This window comes from Thunnus albacares, chromosome 6, assembly GCF_914725855.1.
Source record: "Thunnus albacares chromosome 6, fThuAlb1.1, whole genome shotgun sequence".
NCBI classification, from domain to species: domain Eukaryota; kingdom Metazoa; phylum Chordata; class Actinopteri; order Scombriformes; family Scombridae; genus Thunnus; species Thunnus albacares.
In genome coordinates, this window is record NC_058111.1 from 16,393,495 (window position 1) to 16,420,434 (window position 26,940).

A 26,940-nucleotide genomic window follows, 5' to 3' on the forward strand; every position below is an offset into this window, starting at 1 on the left:
TTCCTGCTTCTTGCCTCTTTGTTACACAATGACCTGCTGACATGTGGTGCAGAGGAGGAACCCTTGACCAACTTTGAGGAAAAAATTGATAAAGCTTTGGAAAAAGTTGGTATGTGGACTTGAGTTAAGAGGTCAAACTACTGTTTTCAAGGTCAAAAATGAACCTCTAACTTGCTATTTATAAACCACGTGTAAGAGGACTGAAACACATTGAAAATTGCAGAAAAGCATAATTACACTGAACTGTATAAGCAGTATAGATGTGAGGATGCTGTTATTTTGTGTTTTCAAATGAACTAGTTTAACTTAGAATTCTGACCCTGAACACAGCAGACAAGTAAGAGGCAGGCTGGCTTTTCACGTTGTGATATGCAACAATGCAACCTGATAAGAGGAACATCAACAACAGTAAAACCACCATCAAATATTCACCTCAACTTCTTGCTGAGTCACGTATTGCAATACATTAGAGTCATTTGGCAGATGCTTTTGTCCAAAGCGACATACAAACGAGGCAAGACAATCAAGCGTTAGAGGATAATGACTCAGAAAGAGCCGTGGTACAAATTTTGAAGTACTGTAGCTGACCAGGTACAAGTGCAATGAAAAAGAGCACTTTGTTATTCATTAAAGTAATAAACAACTGGAACTAGAAAAGTCCATAAGAAATACAATAAACAGTGCTCAAAATAAATTTGAGGTTCAATGTCTTGTGCAAGGACACTTCAACACTCCACTGGAGAAAACAAACCCAATTATTAATGGCCAACATGCTCTACCAACAGCGCTTTAGTCACGCCATATACAGTAGAGGAGCTAAATACACTGCAACCCTGATCCACCTTTACAAAGACAGGCCCTACTGACACAGACATCAACGCATATTGACACAAGAAAAGTATGTAAAGAGCAATCCCCGTAATTGTTTATTGTTAATCCATCACACACAACACTGGAACTGGAGCTTTGTAGTTTAGTTTGTGTAACACTGTTAGTAAAGTATATTAAACTGTAATAGATGTAATTACAGTACGACTGCAACTAAAGGTTTTCATTATCGATTAATCGATTAGTTGTTTGGTCTATAACATCTTAGAAAATGTCCATCGTTGTTCCCAAAGCCCAAGATGCCATCTGAAATCCTTGTTTTGTCTTGACCAACAGTTCATAACCCATATATATTCAGTTTACTATCAAAAGGGACTAAAGAAACCAGAAAATATTCACATTTAAGAAGCTGGAACCAGAGAATTCTAACAGCTCTTTAAAAAAAAGCAATTGATCGATTACCAAAGTAGTTGGCAAATAATTTTTTGTCGATCATTGCAGCTCTAAATTACAGTCGTAGGAAGATGTGCATGAATTAACTTTTTTCAGCACTGTGGTTCCCTTTTCATCACAAAGTTTACTTTCATACAATATGACATAGTTTATTCTCATTGGACCACAGTTTGTTGCACTGTTCTGCACACTGTTTGTTCAGGGACAGTAAAGCCACAAAGGGGGGGACCAGACGAGGTCACGGCGGCCCACGGGACTGTCCTGGTTCCTGAGAGAGCGGGCCCGGAGAAGGGCTCAGTCTGTGCCATTTCAGGGTGATGTAAGGATTCTGGTCCCTGTGAGGGCGATGTGAAGGCCTCACTGCCATTTCATGATGCCCTCATCTGACCTTTTCATTGAGTCAAACCAAAGGAAATCCATGTCCATGACCTTTGTGGTGCATCTCTCTTCACTCTGGCACAGAAAAAAAAAAAAGAGCGGCTGATTGGGATTGAAAAGGGCAGACTCGTGTGCACACAGGACACACGACCCTTGAACTCTAACCTTTAAGAAGTGTCATGAGGGAGAGGGCAGCGCGGGATTTGATTGGAAGTCAAATATGGGGATCTTCAACGTTGCGTTACTGGCCACAGTGGGGATGAAACCAGTTGCAGACATGCATGTATGAGGTGAATTTGCACACTTTGTTCCTCTATAATTTCATTAAATCACAATCATCCAACCTTTTTTTTCCTTTGGATTTATTATAATACTTGTCTCTGCACTGGCATATTGCTGTTTTGCCTTGTGCGTACACACTTCAGCCGCTAGGAGGCTCACTTGTCCCACACTACCCGTCAGAGCCTGCCCTGCTGTATCTGAGTGAAGGAGGCAAACGCAAACCATGGACCTAATTGATTAGGTCAAGATTTGGATGTCAGGAGTGAGACGACGTTTTAATCCTGCTCTCACAGTGAGCTGAATGCGAGAATATGAAGGCCTTTACTCATTGATGTCGAGCTCCCACTTCCCCCTCTTACAGTTTGAAGTTGAAGGGGGAAATAGGTTTGACTAAACTCCAGAGATAGCGGGGAGGAAGATGAGGGGGTGCTCTGCTAAGTAAGCCGCAGAATAAAGACAAAGAAGTTAATTTGAAGTCGTTGTTGCTCAGCTTTAGAGGCGTGATGTGCTTTTTTAGTGCAAGCATGCCCCAAAAAAAGTTCTGAGGTAGACATAGAGGAGCAGGGAGACATATATCATCTTATGATGAGTCGAGGCACGTATCTCCGCTCAACCGTGTCTTTCTGGGCTTCGAGCTCGCAGCTGCGGCGGCGGGTATTGAATTCAGATGCGGCCTGTCTCTGCGCTCCGGCCGCTACAGGTGGAAATGCTCTTATCAGTACGGACTGTCCGAGTCTGACTGCCGGCCGATCAGTCTCATTGATGATTTCAGGTGCCCCTGCCCTCCCTCTCCTCCCCGAGGAACCCATTGATTAATGTCTGGGTCACAGTGGTATTTCCATATTGATACCTCGATTGATGACGGCACTCCAGCAACAAGCCGTATTGACCAGCTGGAGAGTGATACGTTTCAAACTGTTTGGTTGATGTATTTATGCATTATGGGCATAATAGGGGGTTAGATACATGTGGTTGGAGGCACAGGAGATCAAAAATTCAGCAATGAAAATGATTACATCAATGTTTCTACTATAACAACAACCAATCTGTTATATTAGTAAAACCACCCCTGCTAATTGGATAATATTAATAGCATATTGACAGGGCAACATACAGTGTGACTGCACTGTATGAGATGTTAGTGATATTACTATTCTTCATGGCATTTTTAACCTTTCCTACATTATTGCCAAGGTAGAATAAACCTTAATTGATCCTCAAGACAAGGCCACAAAAATGGAGGTGAAGAAGCTGGAAACAGGGTACAGAGAAGTATTATTTGCATAAAAATAATAAATCAAAGTTATACAGTACATTAGTCACCATTAGGGCTGCAACTAACAATTATTTTCATTATTGATTCATCTGTCGATTGTTTTCTTGATTAATCAATTCGTTGTTTGGTCCATAAAATGTCAGAAAATAGTGAAAAAATGCCGAACACTGTTGTGATGTCCTCAAATATCTTGTTTGACTCAAAGATACTAAGTTTACTATCATGGAGGACTGAAGAAACCAGAAAATATTCACATTTGAGAAGCTGGAATTAGAGAATGTGGACATTTCTTTCTTAAAAACTGACTCAGAGTGATTAATCTATTATCAAAATAGTTGGTGATTAATATAATAGTTGGCATCTAATAGATTAATTGACTAAACATTGCAGCTCTACACACTTTTGTGTATAAATGTAATTTATTGTATGTGCAATGTACAATATAGATAATACCTAATGGAAATGCATCACGTTAATTCTTTTGGTCCCTCGCTAAGTGTAAATCTAAGGGGTTGTGAGATTATCCAAGAACAGTAAAGAAGTAGATGCAAAACAGAAAATGATGCTTATTTTTTCTCAAATCTTTGATTTTTGTATTCATACTAGAGAGTTTTACATTCTCAGGACGCCAAAAACTTTTAAAAGGAATCACTCACTTTTTGGTTGAACATCTCACAGCTGATAGACATCTGCAACCTGGGATGAGAGGTTGCTAGTGGGCATTGCTTGGCTTTAAAGGGTCACAAGCCAAAAATGTTGGGAACCAGTGCTAATTGGCTAATACATAATCATGGTTTAATATTATTGTGCGTCATGGCATCTTTAACATTTCATATATTATTGCTACAAGATAGAATAAAGCTTCCTCAAGACAGAGCCACAAAAAAGATCAGTGAGGAGGATAGAAACAAGATACAGATAAGTATTATTTGTATAAAATATATACAAATAATAATATTCTAGATCAGTGTTCATAAATGTGATGTACTGTATGTGCAATGGACAAAACTACAAAATAGAAATGCCTCATGTAAAAAGACACCATGTTCTTTAGGTTAGAGTTTTCTCAAATTGTTCCTTTTTAAAAATGTATACTGGAGAGTTGTTTAACATCTTCACGACTCCAAAAGCTATTAAAAGGCATCAAAGCGGCAAAGGAAACCTCACCACCTTTGGTTGAACTTCTCATAGCTGATAGCCATCTGCAACCTGTGATAAGAGTTTGCTTGGAAGGTTGGGAACCAGTGCTTTAAGTTGCAAAATTGGGGTCACAACAATGTTTCCTAAATAAAGTTGCTCTGCACAAAAGAACTAACCACTTTTAATAGATAAATATCACTGCAAAATGACTACAAGGAAGGCAGAATCACATACAAATACCTCATGAAAAAGCACTTTGAAGTCACTAAATCATCATTAAAAACTCAAAACTACAAATATTAGGTCATATTAGGCTGCGTGCAAATTAGCAGCATTTGTCAGCTGCACCAGAGGCCTGGCAATCAGTACTGATAAATGAGTTTTTAAAGCAACGTGAGACAGCTAACAGAGCTTCAAATAAGCCAAATCATCAGTGCCCAAACTGCAGATGCAATGTTAAAGAAAGCAGCTGTCACAAGAGTACGGTATGATGGACACACAGTAGTGTACATGGGTTTGACAAGTGCTGCTAATTGGCATGTAACCTAATGTGACCTTTGCTGCCGTCTTTGCAGTGGTGATTTAGTTATTTCAGTTTTTTTCATGAGGTATTTATGTGATTTTGTCAGCCCCTTTACTGCAATGTGATCATATTGCTGTGATGTATCTGCGGTATCTTTCTAAAAGTGGCTAGTTTTTCTTTATTGGGTCAAGTGCACACAATGCATAATGCAGAACAACTCCACAGAGAGCCCAGAGTTGTGAACCCAATTTTGCAGACATCCTAATTTAAAGGACAGGGAGACAACAACATGATTCTGTGGGACTTGTTCTGCTTGTTGTGGAGATTACTTTGGAGGCAGAGGGCATTGTGTGATAGTCAGTGAGAGAAAAAATAAAGCGTTGAGCAGAACTGATCCCACTTTACGCTTTTAGGGTCAGTGGTCGAAATGGGTGCCCGGCCTCCAGGTCCCTGTGACACGGATCAGGGGCCCCGACGTATATATCTGCTGATTACATCTCCTGAAGTGGAAAAAATGCAAATAATAAATGTATGAGCAACGTGCTTGTTTTTTTGCTTGATTAATTATGCCGTTTAATTCCAGATCCACCACGCCGCTCCACCGTATAATTTCCCAGTGGTCTTGGCTGTTTCTTCTCTCACATGCGCTCTCTCCTTTTTTTTCCTCATTGCAAAATGAATCATGGATCCAACCGTCTACACCCGGGGGAGAGCAGCGAGCTGGCGAATGGGCTGACCAATCATGAGCATCAGAGGCAGACACACAGACGGAGGGAGCCTTTTGTTGTGCGCCGCACTCATCAAGTTAGAAGACAACTACCGATTTGGCCCGGAGAAAATGAAAAGATGGAGTGTAAGGAGACAAAATAACCAACTTCATTTGCTTTTGTCGGTCTGTTTTTACAATAAATGTCCTCTTCCCTTCTCCTTGCTCTGCAGCTTATCCAATCAGACTTGTTGGTGTGTGTTTATCTGAGTGGGTGGCAGAGTTTCAGTGCCATTCATGATGTCAACAGGGACCCTGACTGCTCTTCTATTCCCAGCCTGGCCTACCCTCTCTCAGCCTCCTGACAGTTCCAGGTTAGCCCTCACTCCTCTCTCTCCCCTGGCCGTCCTCTTCTCTCCCCCTCAGCTTTCCTCTCCAGCTCTCCCAGGGGCCCCACTGAGAATACTGCTCAGATCCAGGCCTCTGAGCCCCAAAGCCGGCCCTAATCCTCCGCATCGATCGCCCTGAGAATTTCCTCCCCAGCACAGCAGGCCCCGCTCCCCGGCACTCACACTCCTCGACCCTGAACAGCCAGCACTTCTCAGTCCAGGCACATTACCTGTGTCTTCTCAGCAATGTGTGTTATTAGGTGGTCGGTAGCAGGCTGCACGTTGCTCCTGAGAGTGCCAGTGTTGTTGTTTCTTCACTTCAGTTAGACTTGGCTGTGATTGGCTCAATGAACATCTCTCAGTTTTTCAAACTGAGCTATTTATAAAGTTTTTTTAACACAAGTTGCAGTCGGAACATGCCATCAAATTTCTAATGAACGTAGCGTGCTAGGTGTGTTGTAAATATACAGTTCATTGTTAGGAACTGAGAATTTTAAAGCACAGATCTCTTGGCATAAGGATAGGCTATATTTCCATCCATCATGCTGATGAAGATGGATTAATAGATGGTGGTATACGTTACACAACTCTGCTGGAAAGATGAGAAAGCATCATTACTAGAGTCCTCATGGGAAGACTCCCAACCAACAGTCTATCCCGTGTAACATACTTGTTCATAATTTATTTACAAGGCAAGCTTCCCCTGGACTCTGCTGTGTGTGTTTTACTGCAAGTGTGGAGGTATTCGAGAGGTATTTTCCTCTATATCTTTGTCTGCTTGTGAACCAGAGCAGCAAGGTTGTGCATTCAGTACAACAGTGTATGATTAAACCTCATACTTTATTAACACATTCGCTGTGTGGTGGGCATGCTAAGTCACTTACAGAGTTAATCCCCGATCATGAATGAGAGGGGAAAATCTGGAACATTTGGCCCTGTCAAAATGTTGCTCTGTGGACCAGTTAGAGCATCTCTGTCTATACTGGCATTTAAGAGCCAGTACAGATGGTAATGTATCAATACTCTGTTTAAACAGGGCTGGGAGCCACATTTCTAAATCAGCCCCAGAGATATTTTTGGCGAAATCTGTTTCCAGTCATTCTTGGGTAAATTTACCAATTTCGTTTTGGCTTTGCGGTTCGGTGCGTCAACCCAATATACTGCAGATGCATCTTCTATCTGCATTATAAATTCATTCCTGTATCCTTAACTCCCTCTGTCTGTCATCCTCGACCTCTTTGTACTTCTCATTTATTAGCTTTTTTCTACCTGAGCTGACCACACACCCTCAGCCTTTCCACACACACGCACTCTATTTTAGCAGCTTCTCCCTCCATTTCCTCTCTTCCAGCTCTCTGTACTTCAGTGCGTCACTCTTTCCTCTCACACTTCGCCTTCCCTGCCCTTTCCTCACGCCTGCTTCCTCTCCCCCCGCTTCCTTCCTTCCCTCACTCTCTTCCCATTTTACCCTTGCTCTCCCTGCTCTCCTCTTGTCCGCTCCCTCCCCTCCTTCCCCTCCATCTCTCCTCTCTCCCGCTTTCTCTTTATTAATTTATTGGGTTGTTATTCTCCTTGCCTGGCTCTGCTAATGAAGGCAGGATGCAGATGAGGGCGAAGGTCGTCTCCGTAGCGATCGACCCCACCGCCCCGCAGCATGGCACTCTGACTGGCACAGGTCAGTGGCAGCTGTCAATCAAAACACACGCACTCACACACATGTGCACGTGCACGCATGCACACACACCCCCACTAAAATAATTTCATTCACAAAGATAACAGACACGTTTTGTGACAATTACCAATTTATAATTAGCCATACAAATTCAGATACTTTGGAGCACATAATATGACAGTCTTTTGCTGCAGTGCTTCCCACCTTTTTGGTTTATGACCCTTTAAAAAAAAGCAATGTCCAAGTCAGTGAGCAGTGAGCTGATCAACTATAGTTGATAGTTTCTTTTTAATTATTTTTAGAGGCCTGAGGATGTAAAACTATCCAGCATTTCACAAGAAAAAAGCAAAGTTTGAAAAATAAACAGAATTTTGAGTAGCAGAAATACACTCAGTTGCCACTTCATTAAGTACACCTCGCTACCCTCTGTTAGTTTTACATTAAAAACACACAATACAAATCAACATCACCACAAACCACAACCTTGTTAAATCAACATGTCTCTAAAATTTCTATTTTTTAGTCTGCACTTGTTTTAAATAATAAAGTGGCAACTAAATTTATGTATAAACCAGCAGCATGGTACCTGTATGGCAATGTTGATCTGTCGCTCAGCTGGTCCACCACTTTGGTTCAGACTGAAATATCTCATAAACTATTGGATGGATGCCATGAGATTTCGTACAAACATTCGTGTTCCTCAGAGGATGAATCCAACTGACTTTGGTGGTCCCCTGAAATTTCCGCTAGCACCACCATCAGGTTGACATATGTGATTTTTATTGAAACTCCTGGATGGACTGCCATGAAATTTGGTACAGATATCCCCAGTGCCCAGAGGATTAACCCTAATGTCTTTGGTGACTTTTAATGCAGTGCTACTAGAAGGTCAAAATTCTCACTTATCTATGGCTGCAACTAATGATTATTTTCATTATCATTCAATTTGTTGATTATTTTCTCAGTCAATTAGTTGTTTGGTCTATGAAATGCCAAAAAATTCCCGAAGCCCAAGGTGACATCCTCAAATGTCTTCTTTTGTCCTGACCAACAGTCCACAGCCCAAAGGTATTCATTTACCATCAAAGAAGACTAAAGAAACCAGAAAATCATCATATTTGGGAAGCTAGAACCAGAGAATTGAAAATAATGAAATGATTGGCAATTAATTTTCTGTCAGTCAACTAATCTATTAATCAACTAATCGTTAATCAACTACTCTTATCCAGTGATATATCTCTGCGTCTGCCAGATGGATTACCAGTTAGTTTGTGAAAACATTCATGGTTCCCAGATGATGTATCCTACCTGATGATCCTCTGACTTTTACTCGAGTGTCACTAGCAGGTTGAAATTTGCGGTTTTGAGTGAAATGTCTTTACTACTATTGGTTCACACATTCATGTCCCCCACAAGATGAATTTTAATAACTTTGGTGATCCACTCACTTTTCATCTACCAGCAGGTCAAAATTTTAATTTGTCTGTGTACTTTGGGTTTAGTGCTAATTAGCAAATGTTAGCATTCTAACATGCTAAGCTAAGATGGTGAACATGGTATACATTATACCTGCTGAACATCATTGTCATTGTGAACATGCTAGCATTCTGACACTAGCATTTAGCTCAAAGCTCTGTTGTTCCCAAGTACAGCCTCACAGAGCCGCTAGTGTGCCTGAAGACTTGTTTCTTCTTTTTTATCTTCTTAATCATCTTGCGACCCCTTTGAGGGTCCTGACCCCCAGGCCGGGAACTGCTGCCTTATAGTACATCACATGTATCCAAAGGGCAACATATATGCATACAAATATACTCACAGGAAAATTCTTAATTTAGCATATTAGCACATACATGATATGTGTGCATGTCTGAGTATTATGGCAAAGTGTTTCACCTCTGCCCTGCCATTCATTGGCCTCTACTGTACACGGTGAAAACCTCTGAGATATGCTCCTCCCTGCGTCCTCTATCTCTGCACTTGTAGCATTTACAACCTCTGCTCTTCATCACAGCACATCAACATATTGTGTGTGTGTGTGTGTGTGTGTGTGTGTGTGTGTGTGTGTGTGTGTGTGTGTGTGTATGTGTGTGTGTGTGTTTGTAGATACACTGCGCTCAGACATCTTGTATGCATGTTGATTTTTGTTCATGGTTATTGTTGTGGGTTTATTTGTGTGCTCAGCCATGTTCATGAGTCTGTTCACCTGCATCTGGGTGTCTGTGAATGTGCATGAGCGCACAGCAACCACATACACACACACACACACACGCACACACACACACACACACACACACACACACACACACACACATATCTCTATTAGCAGTATAGTAGTGTTAACAGTGTTATGCCATGCGTGAACCTCCCCACCTTTCCCTCATATCTATGCAAAGCTGAGGTCCTGTCAATCAGTCACCTTGGTGACATAGAGCCCCACCTCCCCAATTAGAGCTGACAGGGCAGGATTAGGAGGGGGGCGGGCCCCCGCCGACCTGCCTACGTGTCAATCACGCGCCGGGCATCCACACGCCTGTTTACTGTCAGATCCCATCTCCGTCTGTCAGATTGCGCGGCAACCATCGCCCAGGGAGGAGAGGAGGAGGGTTGGGGGAGGCGGAGAGGGGGGAGGAGGAGATCTGATCGGAATTAACTATGCTTCTCCCCACAGACCGGCCGTGCTTTTAATTCATGAAAGGGATGAGAGGAAAGTGGGAAGAGAGAGGGAGTGATAGAGGGAGGAGAGCATTTAAAACCCAGAGCAGGGCCTTCTTTAGAAGTTTTCAGAGTGATGTTTCTTCTTTCCCTGACAATCACTTTTCTTCTCTCGCTAACTCTCCCTCCTGTCTTTCTCTCTCACTTAGACTTCTTTCGAAGGTGTGCTTCCTGCTGCTTTAGAGCTGCTAAGATTTATCAGCAGCCTTCCTCTGAAGTTGTTATTTGACCCTGGTTTTTAAAGTTGCACAGATATGTATTAGTATTTTTTTGAGACACAGAGTTAAGGTCAATTTGTTTAGTTCTGCACATGCTCATGCAAATTTGTCTCTGTTTCAGTGCATGTCTGGGGATGAGGGTCCTACCTACACACCTACAGTATGTGAATACATAATGCTGTTATGCTCCTCAGACTGTGTGCTTTAAAGCAGTGTCATGTGTGCAGAGTTCACACAATGCTAATGTGTGTGTGTATTGCTGGCTCTGTGGTCCCCAGTGTGTGTGTGCATTTCTTCTTTTTTAGGGTCTCTGGTGGTGGCCTCACTTTGACCCCAGTGCCCCCGCTCTAATCCTTTAGCAAATGAGGGCTGTGTGGGGCTGAAGGGGGTGTTTGGGGGTATGGACCAACTCGCAGTTTTAGGATTAGAGGACTAGAGTGAAGGTCTCGGGGTTATAAGGGATGAAGAGGAGGGAAACAATAGATTGTACTGGAGGAAAAGGGAGGGATATTGTCAGCATTGTGTTGGCCACCAGTGGTCATATGGGATGTCTCATTGCGTCTGCCAAGAAGGTCGTATTCTTTGGTCCCCTTATGTTTGTTTGTTTTTTAGTTAGGAGGATCAAAATCTACTTAACAGATTTCAGTGTAGTAGAAAGTTAGAATGTAGTCATAAAAAGGTTTTATAATTTTTTGCTATAGATAGTAAAAAATATTCCCACATTCCTATGAATATATATTCCCACTTTAACTTTTCACTCATAACTATAGAACTGTGTGGCGAACAAGCAAGATGCCTATAGATTCCTGAGTTCAAGACAAACGTTTTAGTTTAGACCTTTCTGCCTGAATAGAAGACACATTTCATCCAATCTTCATCAAGTTTAGTATTTTTGGATGACGCCCAAAACATTTATTGAATTGCTAAATTGTTGCCAAATAGTTGTAGACATGGCTTACTTGCACATTACCTAAACTGCCATAACATTGTGCAATATCTACCACATTTAAATAACACATGAACATGATAATTCCAAACAATCCTGCAAAATTTGATGGCATATCACCTATAGGTGGTGCTACAGAAAATGCCATATTTACATGGCCATAACTCACTGGTCATGAGTCAGACATGGCACAATTCATTCTTGTGCAATTAAGCCCTCATATTCCCCTACATAATTTAGGTAATGTCCACAAATCAGCATGATTTAAAGAAAAAATGTATATCAGCATTTTTTTCCCCCAGTTTAGATCCACATAGAGACTAAAACATCTTAACATTTTGTGTTAATAAAATGAAATATTTAGGGCATTGTGTCAGCCTTGGTGGAGATATCTCTATTTCTTGCTCCCACTCTGCTTCTTAAATACATATTTTGCATTTTGGCTGTATGATTGTCAAGGTGAATTAATAAACAGTTTATTTTGAATAAACTGTTTGTCAGCTATACTGCTGACAGGCATACATGTGCCATGTCATTTCTGCTGATAGATGTACTGTATGTTCCCAGTATTTGTTGGTACCAGGCATATGTGGGTTGAACACGTTTGTGTGTGTGTGTGTGTTTGCATTAGAGATGCGTTCCGGGGTTGTGTCTGAGACGCAGCTCAGGTGTCTGTTGGTGTCTGTTGAACGACCTCGCTGCAGGGAACAGGCTATCAGGCTGAGAGGGAGGCTATCATGTTAATTACTTTACACACACCCCGCCAGCCAAGCGTGCAACACAACTGCTGAGCTCACACACACACACACACACACACACACACACACACACACACTCACGCATGCACCTAAGCACATACACACAAAATCACCCGTCTTTCTCTCATTTTGTCGTTTTTCTGTCTTCCCACTCTCACTGTTGGAAGGCCTTGGACGTCAATTCCCTTTTGCTTTCAAGAAAGATTGTTTTATATTCTAATCAATTCAACTCCGTTCTGTGAAATTAATTGACATTCATTCAATGATTTTAAATTCCTCCGAGGCTGTTCTTTTGTTTCAGCCTGTCAGTGAGCTGCAAGTAAGATCGGGCTAAATGTTTTGTCATCTCACACTCCAGGGTAAGCCCACTCCAAAGCATGAGCCTGAGGTCAGCTTAACCTCCTCGCAATTCCGTCTTTACCGCTCGTGAAAAGACGGGGGGGGGGGCAAACAATACAGATTCTTGATCAGAAACTTGGATGAAGTTCATTCTTCTCTGGCAGCCTTCATATGTCTCCTCAGGAGGATTTCTTTTTTTTTTTCAGAATCATGTCAGGGGTTCGAAAGGCGGAGTCCGGCGCTCTCAGGCCGGGGAAAGAGAATAGTGGTATTGGCTAGGGCAGGTTGATGCCTTTAGTTAAATGATGCTGGCACGCAGAGGGATTGCTTTGGGAAGTTGTCATCCATCATGATTTTAGAATGACTCAAAGCAGCACTCTGCTTTTGGGGTTATGGTCTGGGATCTATGATTGATGTGAAGTGGATGTGTGTGTGTTGGAGGGAGGGGTGAGAAAGACACTGCGTATGTATTTTGAGTGTATGTGTGTGCCAAAGATAAGTAAAGATAAAGATAAGATAGAGATAGTTAAACTGTTCCTCTGGGGAAGTTTGTTTAATTTCCCTCTGCTCTTTTTTGCGTTGTTAATGGGAGCTCCATTAATTAAAGTTACTCTAAATCAGATAATAAAGATCAATTTAACATTTTGTGAATTCTACTATGTGGCAAAATATCTATACGGACTTCTCTTGATCTCCTCCAAATTTTGTGCGTGATCACCCGTGCATGGGAATGTTGAGCAATGTGCCTGGATGCACCCTTGTGTGTACGTTATCGTATCTCTTTAAGCTGAAGCATTTTGTCTGTCTTTGCCTTTCTCTCGTTTTCTTTCTCCAGGTCCGAGTCACACCTAAGTTAATTCTTCAATTAGTGTGATCCCGATATTCAAGAGAGATCATGGAGAGGGTCCCGCCAATCGATGTCCAATTAGCGAGGCTCCCTGGCCCAGAGGAAAGGGGGACGACCGCTGTGGTCATTTTAACGAACAGGAGGTTGGGGTGGGGTCCAGAGTTGAAGGTAGAGGGAATAAAAGAAGGAAGGGAGTTAGGAGAGGAAGCATGAAAGAGAGATGAAAAGAGGGTGAGAAGAAAACATCCGAGGTCTGCAAGTGGGTGGAGGTGAGGAGGGAGCATCGGGGTCTGAGGAGGTGGGGTGTAGATGTTAGATGCTCAATCAAGCCGTGTGAGGACAGTGTAATTAATCCATTGAAGATGTCTGATTGCAGATGACTTTGGGAATACCAGAGTGGTGGCTGGGCCTGAGGGAAGGGGTTGGAGGGGGGGTGGGGCAGGAACAAGATGGATGCAGGGATGCAGAGAGAGGAAAAGCGGAAGGGCAAACAGAGGGAGAGAGTGAGATTAATTGAGACAAGGGAGATACAGTACCTTTTAAATGAGAAGGATGAGTTTCAGTGACAATGTAGAAAGAAAAAAGAAACAGAAAAAAAAGAAAGAATTGATCATGTCAGGGTCAGGTCGAACCATCACTCACAGCAGTGCAGGGATAAAGACCTCCGCCAGATGTCACGTGTATGTAAAGAAAGTAAGAAAGAAACACTAGGCTGCTAACTCATCCCTGAGTTTCTGGCTGCTAAAATGCTTTCTTATGAGACAAATGAGTGTCTATCCTGTTCTAATGCTAATATGCTTTTAAGGCACTATTAGCTGGCAGAGTTTTGCTTTTATTTAATGGACTATTAATTTGTTTGAATGCATTTTGTCTCGGTGCCTACAGTACAGAAAAGGCTCAGCTTTAGCTCAGCTCCTGAGCAGCATGTGATTTACTTACCCACAGCTATTTCCAAGCTAAGCCCTCATAATCTAATTAAATTTGATAAAGCAGAGTAATCATGAGAGTATTATGGCGAGTACTCATCATACCGATATGGTGATTTGTTTCTGTCGTGATTGAATGTTTTCATTAAAGTCTTTTTTTTTTTTGCATTCCTGTTTGAACATGTTTTTCTTTGTGGCAGGTTGCAGTTGATGGTAAACCAAATGTGCATTGTTGTCAGGTAGAAAAAGACAGTAAACTGTGCTGGATTTCAGAAGGCATCAAATCTTGCGCACACAGGCAGAAAATGCTGACAAAAGTTGGATTCTCTAAATGTTTTATTTCTTTCATGGCAGAGAAGACAGACAAGTGGATTTTGACAAGTTGAAAAGCACTCATGGCTCATGGCATTTTTTCCTTTTTAAAAAAAAAATTCAAGTCAAACGGGTGAACACACCTCTACAAACAGTTCAGTCTGGAAGCAGTGGGACTTTGCTGTTTATTTTCTTCATTAGCATCTGAAATCTGTGTCTGTTGCTTCTGTCTGTTATTGTCTGGTATTGCAAATCACCTTGTGCCGTCTGTTTTAGGAAGGTGCTGTATTAAACTTACTCACTTAAAATCTAGCAAATTGGATTTGAAATGAAACAATCGCTATCAATTACTAACCGATCTGCTTTCAACTTTAATTTAAGTGTTTACATTTATATTAGTGAACAGTGTAACAACATACTGTTGTTGCTGAATAGTGGATGTAAGTAATTGCAGAAGTTAAAATAAATGAAAATCAAATCATCATATTCATTATAGAATCATCATATAATAGCTGGTGTGTAATCCTAAGTGGTCAATAACTGTCTGAAGTCAACAACCCACAAACATCATTTGCTGTCTTCTCTGATGATGCTCTGCCTAGCCTATAGGCTACTGCAGCCATCTTCAATTCTTGCTTGTTTCAAGGGCTTTCTGCTTTCATTCTGGTCTTCAGCAGGGGAAACAAGTGCACATACTGGGGACAAAGTCAGGTGACTGACTTGACAAATAAAAAATATTCCACCCCATCACAAAAAAAGATCCATCTCCTCTATTTTCCAATGTATAAAATTATGAATATTCTTAGCTAGCTAAAAGCTAAAAGCTGAAGGTCATGCACTCATTTCATGTCCAATGTGCTTCTACTTATAGACTTCACAGTAGGCCTACATTTATCCCCTTGCTGTCATCTTTTAGTAATGATAAGCATATGAATGAGCAGCATATTTTTCCTCAGACCATCTTATGATCCAAGAGAAGGAGATGGAATTTAATATTTTGGTTTGGCTGTGCTCATCTGTTTTCCTTCTTATTTACAGCAGGAATTACATTGAATAATTCATGCAAAAATAACCTCTAATACATTCAACAAATAATTGAAAATGAACGTGATACTCAATGGATTGCCTTTTTATGTATCTGCATGTATGGAATGGTCAAGGCTGGTGTTTATTAAAATCACCATGGCAACAAACAGGGAATTTGCCATCCTGAGATTCTGACTCAACAGCATTGGCATAGAATTCAAATTTAAATTCACCTAAATCCTCAGATTTCGTCTATAATAAATTTGCCATTTTAATCAAATTATCAATAACAAAACAAAATGGCTAAGCAGAGTCAGTGCAAGCATATTTCACCATTGTGTAGTTTGTGTATGAGTGAAAAGAGGCAGTAGTAAAGAAACTGCACAAAATGCTTGTTTATATTTGGAAGTATCTATTTAATTCCTGCATGTTACTTAAGAAGAACTTCTAAGCTTCAAGCACACACACCTGCCAACATCATGATACACTACGCAGCTTCACGACTCACTGCTGGCCCTCCTGGCTCGAGCAGTTGTGTTTTCTCAGTAGTGAAACGAATCATTTCTAAGGGGGAGCGAGGGGCACACGAGGTCCTGAATGAGAAAAAAGAGGTGAAGAGAGAAGGGGCAAAATAGAAATTAGTGGAAAGAAAGATGACAGTGTGAGACAGAGTGATAGGGAGATACGAGAAGACTGCAGAGGAAAACTGTCCAGAGTGGAGAAAAACAGTGACAGGCAGTGGCAGAGTAGAGGGAGAAATGTAACAGACAGACTCCGGGAGAGCGAGGGAGAGAGAGACAGGCAGAGACAGACAGAGCGAGAGATAGACAGTGACAGAAGGAGAGATAGACGAGCTGTGTGAGGATGCAGAGAGTGTCCCCCACTCTCGGCTGCTGCCAGAGGCAAACAGACAGCCTCTCTGCTGGTGGAATGCTAATGCAACAAGCTGCTCCTCTCTTGTCTTCCCTCCCTTCTTTACCTTTCTTCTTCTTTAACTCTCCTCTGTGCAGAAAGTTTAGAGACCAGACACAAGAATAGACTTTGATAATGGATAGACCCCGGCGCTTTCATATTATTATGTTGGTTCTGAAAATCATTTTCAACACATGGCAGAGTGTCTTCTCATCACAAAATAATTATTGTAATGGGAGGTTAGTTGTGTGTGAATATGTGCACGTGTTGAGTTTTTATTTGACCTTTCTGCTGCACCTCGCCCCCCCATAAGTCCTATACTGACATCATGTTTGTCTGCAGCTCAGTAGCCATGGATACCAAAGATGGGGGTGGGGGGGGTGGGGGGGGGTTGCCATGTCAGGGGCCAATCGCAGGTCAGCTAGTAGACCTTTCTCTGTCTGTGTCACAGTCGACTGACCTCTGACCCCCAGCTCTGAGCCTCAACGTGACAGAGAGACACAAAGCAGTTGTTCAGGGATGATAAATGTCTCCCGGCTTTATCGTCCAGTCAGGTTGTTAACTTCCATCATTTAAGACATTCACATCACATCACACAGAGAAATGCCCGCAAGTAAAGACGATGGTTATTTTCCCCCTGAACTCTGGCACATTTTCCTGCTGTGGCGACAGTCATCAGTTCTCAACTTCAGGCAGGACATAACCTTGAGTGGAGCAAGCCGGTTGAGCCTGTCTCCCCCTACACCCACCCCACCCCACCCCGCCTGCCTGTCTGCCTGTCTATCTGTGTGTCTGTCTGCACGGAGATGGCAGCTTCTGAGAAATGGTGGCACACTCTGAAGTGTGATCCATTTAGATAGCGGCGAGGTTCTCTCCCTGTGCACATGCTCACATGCATGCACACTTAACACTAAACACATACCACACAACAAACACAGGCGAGGGCATGTGTGCGCCGGCGAACACACAAACCTGTGTGCACACGGACACAAAGAAACAGAAACAGATCTCTCTTCTCTCCACATACACATACAAACACACACACATACACACACACACACACACACACACACACACACACACGACAGTCTCTTGACATGCACTTGCTTGGTTGACAAGTCATCTCAGATAAGCTTGAGTGACAGGTAGGGAGTGTTGACTAGTGTGTGTAGAATTCTCTGTGAGATATCGCCACCTTATGATTATTGTGTAGTATTTATTTAATCAGTTTTGTATTATTTACTCCTAAAATAACAATCTATTTCTAACAGATAATGTATGGGGCAGATTCATTTTTGCTCTTTCTGTAGAGTTCATCTTGTATCAGCACTGTTTTTTTTTTTAAGATGTTGCTTCTCTCTGTTTCATTTTGGTTGTTAATTTCCCTGCCACCTTTTTCTATCTCCGTTCAAACATATTGCACTGCCTCTGTCATCTAGAGAGAATCTTGTCAGTTTTTTGGCAGCAGATGTATGTTCAGGCTATATTTTGAGGATTCAGGCCTTGTATACCCGCTCGCTTACACTACTCCCCCTCCACTCCCTCTTTCCCCAGGCCTCTCCGTGCTCCATTCCTCTATTTTCTTATCTACTTTCTTCTCCTACTTGCTCCTCTATGTCATTGCCAAATCTCTCCTGTCTGCTCTCTCCTCCTCTCTTTCTGTCTTCTCCTCTCCCTCCCACCTCTCTGTTTCTTTTACACACCCTCTTCTCTCTCTATCAGTCTCTCTATTCTCTGACTGCTGTGGCTGGTCCCCTTGTGGCACACCGTGTCGTGTCCCTAATTTATTTATAATTAGTGCTCTTTGTCGGGATGCGCAGGGAATGTTAAAGTACACGCTACCTCGCTCTGGGTACAAATGGGGCTGGTGTTCCTCCATCCTTTCCGCCCACCCCAACTGCCCAGCCGACACGGCCACTGGGATGGACAGAGCTTACATCCCAAACCCAGACACAGACTCTTAAAATTATAACGACTCCACAGAGAAACTGGCTACACACTGCAAAAAAAAAAAAAATCTCCATCTTATCAAGTTTTTTCTGTCTACAGCTGAGTCCTAAAATCACTGTTTTGTCAGAGCAAGTGAGAATATTTGTTGTCTGTTTCAAATACAAATTGTTTTAATAATTTTCTAGAAGTGAGAGTTTGCATCTTGAAACAAAAAAGAAGAAGTCAGGTTGTTGCACTAGAATCAAAGAAAAAAGCAAATTCTGAAAATTTTTGAAACAAGTTGAAATAATCTTACTGCACTAGCAGATTTATACATTTCTTTTAAGAAAATAAGACTTAAAGATAAAAATGACTTAATAAGAAGGAGAGTTTGCACTCTGAATGACACCTGCTGAGATACAGATACACACATTGGCAGTGCACTCACCTGTGCAACGGCTGAATGCAAAACAGAATAACAAGATGGGACAACATGTAATCTGAAAGTGTAATTTATTAAACATCCTGTTGAATTTTAATGGCCATCAATTTTAAAGTTGAGTTGTTTTGGGCGTTCAGGTTGCAGGAAAAAAAAAAAAAAGATATATTTTTTTTATCGTGCCACATTAATGTCAACGCTCCTGTCACACATAACGTACATGACCAGGAATGACGGCGCTGACAGGGCCTCGCTGTGTGTATGTGTGTGTGTGTGTGATCAGCCAGGAAGAGCTTTTGTCCTTGGGCTGAGAGGGCACCTGGCTCCTCTTCCCGTCCTTGTGATCTCTCTGTTCCCTCTCTCTCGTGCCGCTCTATCCCTACTCTATCTGTCTCTTCCTCTCTTCTCTCAGCTTGGATCCCTTCATCCCCCCATCTCACGTTCTCCCTCTTCTCTGCCCAAGGCGATGCCGTCCTGCAGGCTTTGATCAGGGGGCCAGGGAGGAGAGAGGAAGTGGGTCAGAAAGTTGTGCTGGAGACTGCAGGCGAACAAGGCTGGAATATCGAGTAGGTGAGGCCGGGAGAGGGAGAGGGGAGCGAGAGATGGGGTAATCTAGTGAGAAAGTGATAGAGTGAGAAAGGGTGAGATAGTGGGGAATAAGAGGAGGGAGGGAGTGGGTAAAGAGGAAGGAGGAGGGGGGTGAAATGGGGCAACCGTGAGAGGTAGAGGGAGCGGGAAAGAGTGAGGGGGGGCTGCCTGAGCTAAACAAGTAGAAGAAGATAAAAAGAAAATGAAGACAGCAACAGGAGGAGATAGAGGAGAAGGACGTGGGAAAGGAGAGGTGTCTTCATTTACTGAGAGGAAAAAAAAGACAACACATTTGTCTTGAACGTGATGCTCAGCATTTAAACAGCAGGTTGGAGGATAAGGCCCTGTTTTAACTAATCTACGCCATGCAGGACAGATAGTTCAGCTCAGTGTGTGTGTGCAGGTTTGCATAGGCCTTTGTGTGTGTGTGTGTATGTGTGTGTGTGTGTGTGTATCCCGGCAGTATAGCGTTTGACTGTGGCTCTTTGTTTTTTTTTTAAAGATCATTAAGATGCATGGTTTATTAATATTCAGATCAAACCATTAATATTCGCCGAGTGTTTCTGCTCTCCTTGTGTCGTCAGCTCACCTGGGACTGGGGAGGGCAGAGGGGGGCGAAAGTGGGAAGAATGGAGGAGTGAGGAAGGGGGGGAGATATGGAAGGAAAAGGGGGGAGCAAAAGGAGGAGTTTAAGGGGTAAATGAAGGAGGAGAAAGACAAGATGATGGTAGAAGAGGGACAAAGTGGGAACAATGGTGATGATTTAGTGAGACTGCTGGAGATGAGAGAAGCAGGAGGTACAGTGGAGGTGGTGGAGGTCCTGTGGGGGGTCGGGTGTATTGTGATGGACAATCTGGCCATGCAAGGCGGGGCGGGGGGTGGAAGATTGGGGTGTTTGGAGGGTCCACCACTGGGACTGTGAGGTGAGAGGGGTGAGGGATTTTCGGGGTAAGCAGGGAAGCAGAGGGGGTTTGGTTCTGGAGTAATTGGGCCAATGGGAGGAAAACCATAAACACACACACACGTATTAAAAATACAAAAAACACACATGTGCACACATTAAGTACACACATATTCACATTTCTATGCACATAGTTGCCCAAATATTTGTGAAACGTACAAAAAAGGATTTATATTAGAAACATTCACACATCTTTTTATACACACATGCAAGTAAATGCATTTTTAGTAAGTGAATATAAGTATAAGTGAATAACACGCCTATTTATACACACAAACATTAATGTACACAAACAGTAGTTACATAGTGCAAAACCTTCATATACTCACATTTAGGGTTGCAACCAATGATTTCATTTTCATTTTTCATTTTTGGTTCAATGAATTTTCCCAATTAATCTTTTATTATAATCTTTTATCTTTCAAACCAACAGTCCAAAATCCAAACATATTCAATTCATAGTAATATAAAACACATAAAAGCAGGAAATCCTTACGTTTGAGTATCTGCAATCAGTTATTTTTTGTTATTAAATGACTTTAATGATTAATCAACTATGAAAATTGTTATAAGTTCATGTCTATCAACTAATCAATTATTGGCTCATTGTTTCAGTTCTACTTACATTTATATGAATGCATACACTTCATTGCCTCCTGTATGCATAGTACATGTGATGTACCCACACACACACACACACACACACACACACACACACACACAGCAAGCACTCCAGTCAGTTACAGATACACTCAGGCATGCACAAAAGCGGACAGCAAATTAAAGTGGTAATTACTTTTAAGCTCAGAAAGGTGAAGGATTGTATGGCAGGGAGCAATGGGTCACTGTTGAATAGAGAATAGCGGAGCAGACAGACAGTGTGAAAGGCAGATATGCATCTCAATGACATATGGAGGAGCATACTCAACAAAAGGCGAAATGGCTCCTTAATGGCCACATGCCCTCAAAGAATTATTGTCTGATTGATTTGGAATATTATCTACTCTATGGCAGTTATCTTTAAACACCCTTTCATACTTATCATCCATGTGAGCTGCTGCAGGGGAAGGTGAAGAAAATGTTGTGTTCTGCTATGCTGAATTTGTATGGTCTTAAATACTACGTTGACAGCTACTGAATCTGCTAATGTATTTTATTTCCAGCCAGAAAGAGATGTCTGAGGGAAAAAAAAAACAACTTTGCTGCAAGATTGCTGCATCATATCATCATGTATGCACCATCATCGACGATGATCTTAGACAGATTTGTATCAAGGTTTCCTTTTATTGTGATTAAAAGGGTATTCCAGTGATTTAGTATTGCACCTCCATAAAGCTTGGGGCCTACAGAGAGATTAATAAAAAAAGGTTGTAAGCAGAGGCTGACACATCCTAACTGAATTTCCCTAGTACAGGTCAAGCTAAAACAATGCTGGATCCTACACTTCCCACAATGCAACTCGATAGCTTCCTTTCCATCGAGTACTTTCCAAGACATTTAGACTTAAACATTTATATCTTGATGTGTAAAATTTGTGGATTTTCTTGACTCTTAAGAACAAAAATCCCCAAATCTTCTAATTATTCAAGATTATTCAAAATTTAAAACTTTAGTTTAAGTGATTGACAGTTACTGTTATCCTGTTATCCAAAGAAACATTATTATAAAAAAGAAGAATAGACTATATGGTTATTATTATTTATGTTGTCTGTGGTTTTCCATTGCGTAGTCTGTACACGTATGTTAAACAAACAATTCAATATGTGTATTTCTGATGTACCCAGGTTTACAGTATTTTGCAGAGCAACTTCATTCTCCTTCACTGCACTCACACACACACACACACACACACACACAGAGTTTTTATAGCCGTAAAAACATCTTCACTGTGTTTACTTCCTAAGAAAATCTAAAGGCGTCTGCAGTCGTACAAAAGACCCATTACTGTATAAATCTGCTAAATCTTTAACCTAAACCTGCCAGCGGTTGTCCCTCTATCATTTAGGATGACGGCCTCAGTTTAAAAAGAATTGTGAAGTTCTCCGTTTTTTTACTTTAAAATAAGTGAACGCTCAATTCAACTCAAAATCCACTCTCTGGAATTTGAATGAAGATTTTTTGCATCAAAGTACAGTTTCCAAGGTTAACAATAAACTTTCACTCAATTTCCATTCATGCCTTAAAGCTCAATTTCATTCTTTGTTGACTTTAGAGGTGGAGCTTAAGTAAGTGCATATTTAAATACTAGTCAGTATTTCTTTAAATATAAAATGATGATAATAATAATATAAAACTCTGAAAAGGGAAATTCTGCATAATGAGTACTTTAACTTTTGATACTTATTTAAAACTTAGATATATACCTAGTTACATTTTGCTGAAAATACCTCTTTACCTATACTTGACTTCAGTCAATTTTGACTGCAGGATTGTTACATGAGTATTTTTACACATGTTACTGTATTGCTACTATTAAGGTGGTTTTCTGTCACTACATCAAACTGACCGCAGCTGATAGCATGTGTAGACAGGCTGAGAAACATGATCAGCATGGGTGTGACTGTCTCACTGACTGCAACATTCATCATACGCTATTCCACATGCATGTACACACACACACACACACACACACACACACAAGAACACACACACTGACTAAGGATTTCTACTCTTATTTACCCACTCAATTCAATTACATTTCCCATTCATCAGGCTGAGTTAATTCTCCAGCCTGAGGTTGTGGTTTTTGTTACTTTCAGGAGCACCCTGATTTGTGAAGGGAACACCTGTAATTCTGCTCCGCGAGGCAAGCCTCCGGTACTAAACTAAGCCTGTGAGGGCTCAAACACACACAGACACACACACACTCACACACACAGTCAGATATTCCCTGCAAGTCTCCTTCAAGGACGCCTGGGGAAGACTTGGAGGACAAAATTACACACTCCCTCTCCCAGTGTCTCAGACACGCTGCACTTCTAATGCAGACAGAAAGCCTCCTCCAAAGAGACTAAGCACACACTCTCTCCCACGCAGACACACACTTATGCTTACACACACTTAAACACACAAATAGGCCCTTCCACCTCCCCATCCATGAGAGAAAAGCAAAACATTTTCTGTCTGTGTTGTTTCTCCTATTGTAGCTCTACCCTGCTCTCAGCTGTTTCAAGCTGTTGAGTGTGTGTGTGTGCATGTGTGTGTGTGTGTGTGTGTGCGTGTGTGAAGTGGAGGGGGCTCACTGGGACTCTTTGACGACCTCATTCACTCCCTTCTTCTCCCCCCTCGGCCGCGCCATAGCCGACATGCCCAACAATGAGGCGGGAGGGTGGGAGTCGGACAAAAACACTGAATGCGTCTTCATTTGCCTGAACTTTTCACACGTCTTTTCCCTTTTGTTGCCGGCCGCCCGTTCACTACAGTGCTGTGAGCCGCTCGGCCAGTTTCCGCTGGCAAGACAGCCAACCAAAGCAGCACTTTTCCTGCCCCCCTCCTCCTCTGTCCCCCTCCTCCCCTCCTTCGCACAATGTTAAGCCCATTTTTGGCTTGACATAATCTGAAATGGTACTTAAGTGAATTTATGTCTACCTCAGTGCATTAACTTCTGCTATTTCCTCCTTTATGTTGCTGTTTTTTGTAGCGGGTGCAGCGACGGAGGGAGTGTGAGGGAGGGAGAGATTTGAAACTCAGACCACGGAGTAGACAGCCTATCAGTATTCAGCAGAGAAAGTGAGTGATGGAGGGAGAGAGAGAGAGAGACGGAGAGAGAGAGAGAGAGAGAAAAAGGAGGAGGGGGTGATGTATCAATATTCTGAGTAGTGTTTGAGGGCAAGGGGAACGAACAGAGGAGAGAGAGGAGGAGGGAGGGAGATTGGTGGGAGAGAGAGTACTTGAGTGAGTCTCTGAGTGTGATTATTTGTTCACGTATACACATTCGCGTGTGTGTGCGCATCTTCAATCGCATGTGTTGTTTGTCTACGTGTATGTAGTTTTGTGTCAGTACATGGTTGTTCATACAGTAAATACAAAGTAAATTTACTTTAGTTTTGAGGTACTTGTAATTTACTTGAGTATTTCCATTTTATGCTACTTTATATGCTATGGGAAGGCTCCAGGCTCTGATGGTCTTACTAGTAAATTCTATAAAGCATTAAAATATTTATTAACAGAACCCACAACACACCCACAACACATCTCACTACAAGACCAACATTTAGGGAAGTGCCTTTTTATCTCTGTGAGATGGGTCTGTAGAAATGTTATCCAAAGTTCTGGCAACTCACCTGGAAAACATTCTGGCTTGTGTAATTGAAGAAGACCAAACAGGCTTTGTTAAAGGCTGCAATATATTACTATCAGAAGATTACTAAATGTTTCAGATATGTCAGCGATAGGTCTCTGTAGACACTGTAGATCATGTCAAATGGCCTTATCCATTTTACATCTTGGAGGAATTTGGTTTAAACAATAATTTTATGGAATGGCTGAAGGTTATATATTGGTAGATTAATGTCCAGAAACATTTAGATTTTTAGGGGCATCAGGCAAGGATGCCCACTGTCTCCACTGCTGTTCTTACTGGCAATGGAGCTCTTAGCTCAGGTCTGGCATGATGCTACTTTATAAGGGAAATGTTGTAGTTTTTACTCCACTGAACGTATTTTTTTAAGTTATAATTACTTTGCAGATTAAGATTTTAGATACAAAGCATATCAGCTTTTAAATGTGATGTTTTGTTATAGAAATGCTGCTTACATGGTAATGCATTAGTAATAATAATCCAGTAATATAATGTAAAATAATACAACACTCACAGAGGCTGCATGAGTACTTCTAATATTTTAAGTGTATTTTGCTGATTAAACCTATGTACTTTTAAATATGATTTTCAATGTAGAACTATTATTTGTAATGGAGTATTTTTACACAGTTTTATTGCTACTTTTACTTCCTCCACCGACCACTGCTACAGTGTTGTTGTGTGAACGGCTACAAGGTAGAGTGTGTCTGTCTGCCAGTGTGTGTTCAGGTTCCCCTCCTGTCCTGGCTGCTTGTCTTGCAGCTGCTCACTTGTACAGTATGTGTGATATGGGGTTGTTTGTATATCTGCACTTGTATTACTCATATTTACACAGTCACATTTATGGGGACTCACCTCCCATTTAGGGAAGAAAGTGGGCAGTCCTCACAAGAAGAATGAATGCAGTCTTCCTTTGTTAAAATGCATAAAATGACCTATGTTCAAGTTTACCTGACAAGGACCTCTTGTGGCCATGGGAAGGATGTCTTAAATGTATCAGAAGCAAAAGCAGAAGAAGTGTGGCAATATTATAGATTCTAGACGACCTGGTGAACAAGTTGTGTGACTGACATGACAGAACATTGGTCTCTTTTAACTTCACACTTAACTTTAACTTCCACAATCTTTTTCTAATCTTTACCAAGTAGATGCTGTGCCTAAATATAACCAAACCTTACCAATAGTGGTGTCGGATCATAAAAATATTTCACTAATTTTTTCAGTCAGTCATTTTTGTAAAGGTTTTGGGCAGGCATTGACAAACAATATCTGACTACTGGTAGAGGTGCATCAGAAAACGCCCAGATGGGATGTTTTGGAAGACACTGACAAATGTCATGCTTTGTCATTAAGTTTAGAGGACTTGTTGGACAAAAATTCACGAGGTATGCCCTAACATTTTAGGGGTAGTTTTTTGGTTGTGGTTAGGTTTGGATAAGTCTCCAGGAATTAATATAAGTCAAAGCAATGTCCTCATAAGTGACAAAAACAAGTTTGTGTGTGTAGCAATGTGTGTTTGTACGGGACGGGAGTCACAGTTTACAATACATTTGGATGTGATGGAATCTCCCACTTGTTTCAGCCGTTCTCCCTCTCTCTCTCTCTCGCTCTCTCTCTCTCTCTCTCTCTCTCTTTTACTCCGGCTGCTAATCAGCATTTGAAAGGCAGCTTTGACAGTGAGAAAGAAAGTGGGGGGGGGGCACATAGAGGTGGGGGTAAACGAAAGCATGAGACACAGCGAGTTAGGGAGGGAGAGCCAGAGAGAGACTGAGGCGAGGGGCTGTACAAGCATGCCTTTTATATTTACTAGTGACTGAGAGAGAGAGAGAGAGAGCGAGAGAGAGAAAGAGAGGGAGCAGCTGAAGGCAGAGACAACTGGTGTGCATGGCTTTCCCAAGAGGAAATGAAAAGAAAGAAGCTCAGCGAGGAGAGTGAATGAGTGAGCGGGAGAGAGGAAGGGTGGGAGGGAGCATGCCGGCTGGAGAGAGAGCTAGAGAGAGAGAGAGAGAGAGAGAGGGAGCGAGAAAGAGATTCTCACACTGGCTGTGTCCTAATCTGAGTCCATCTCCAAGAAGCAGCG

The 26,940-nt window shown here is 41.8% G+C and overlaps 1 protein-coding gene across 2 annotated transcripts in view; it reads left to right on the forward strand.

Moving 5' to 3' along the window:
• Positions 1-2,148: 2,148 nt before the first annotated feature.
• Positions 2,149-26,940, forward strand: part of npas1 (neuronal PAS domain protein 1) — a 63,908-nt gene continuing 39,116 nt past the window's right edge. The window contains exons 1-4 of one of the 2 annotated variants that reach the window (XM_044354666.1): positions 2,149-2,233; positions 5,294-5,409; positions 5,597-5,733; positions 5,820-5,960. The gene's annotated coding sequence lies outside the window, so the exon portion shown is untranslated. The remainder of the gene's footprint in view (positions 2,234-5,293; positions 5,410-5,596; positions 5,734-5,819; positions 5,961-26,940) is intronic. The other variant, XM_044354665.1, reaches the window with a different exon arrangement.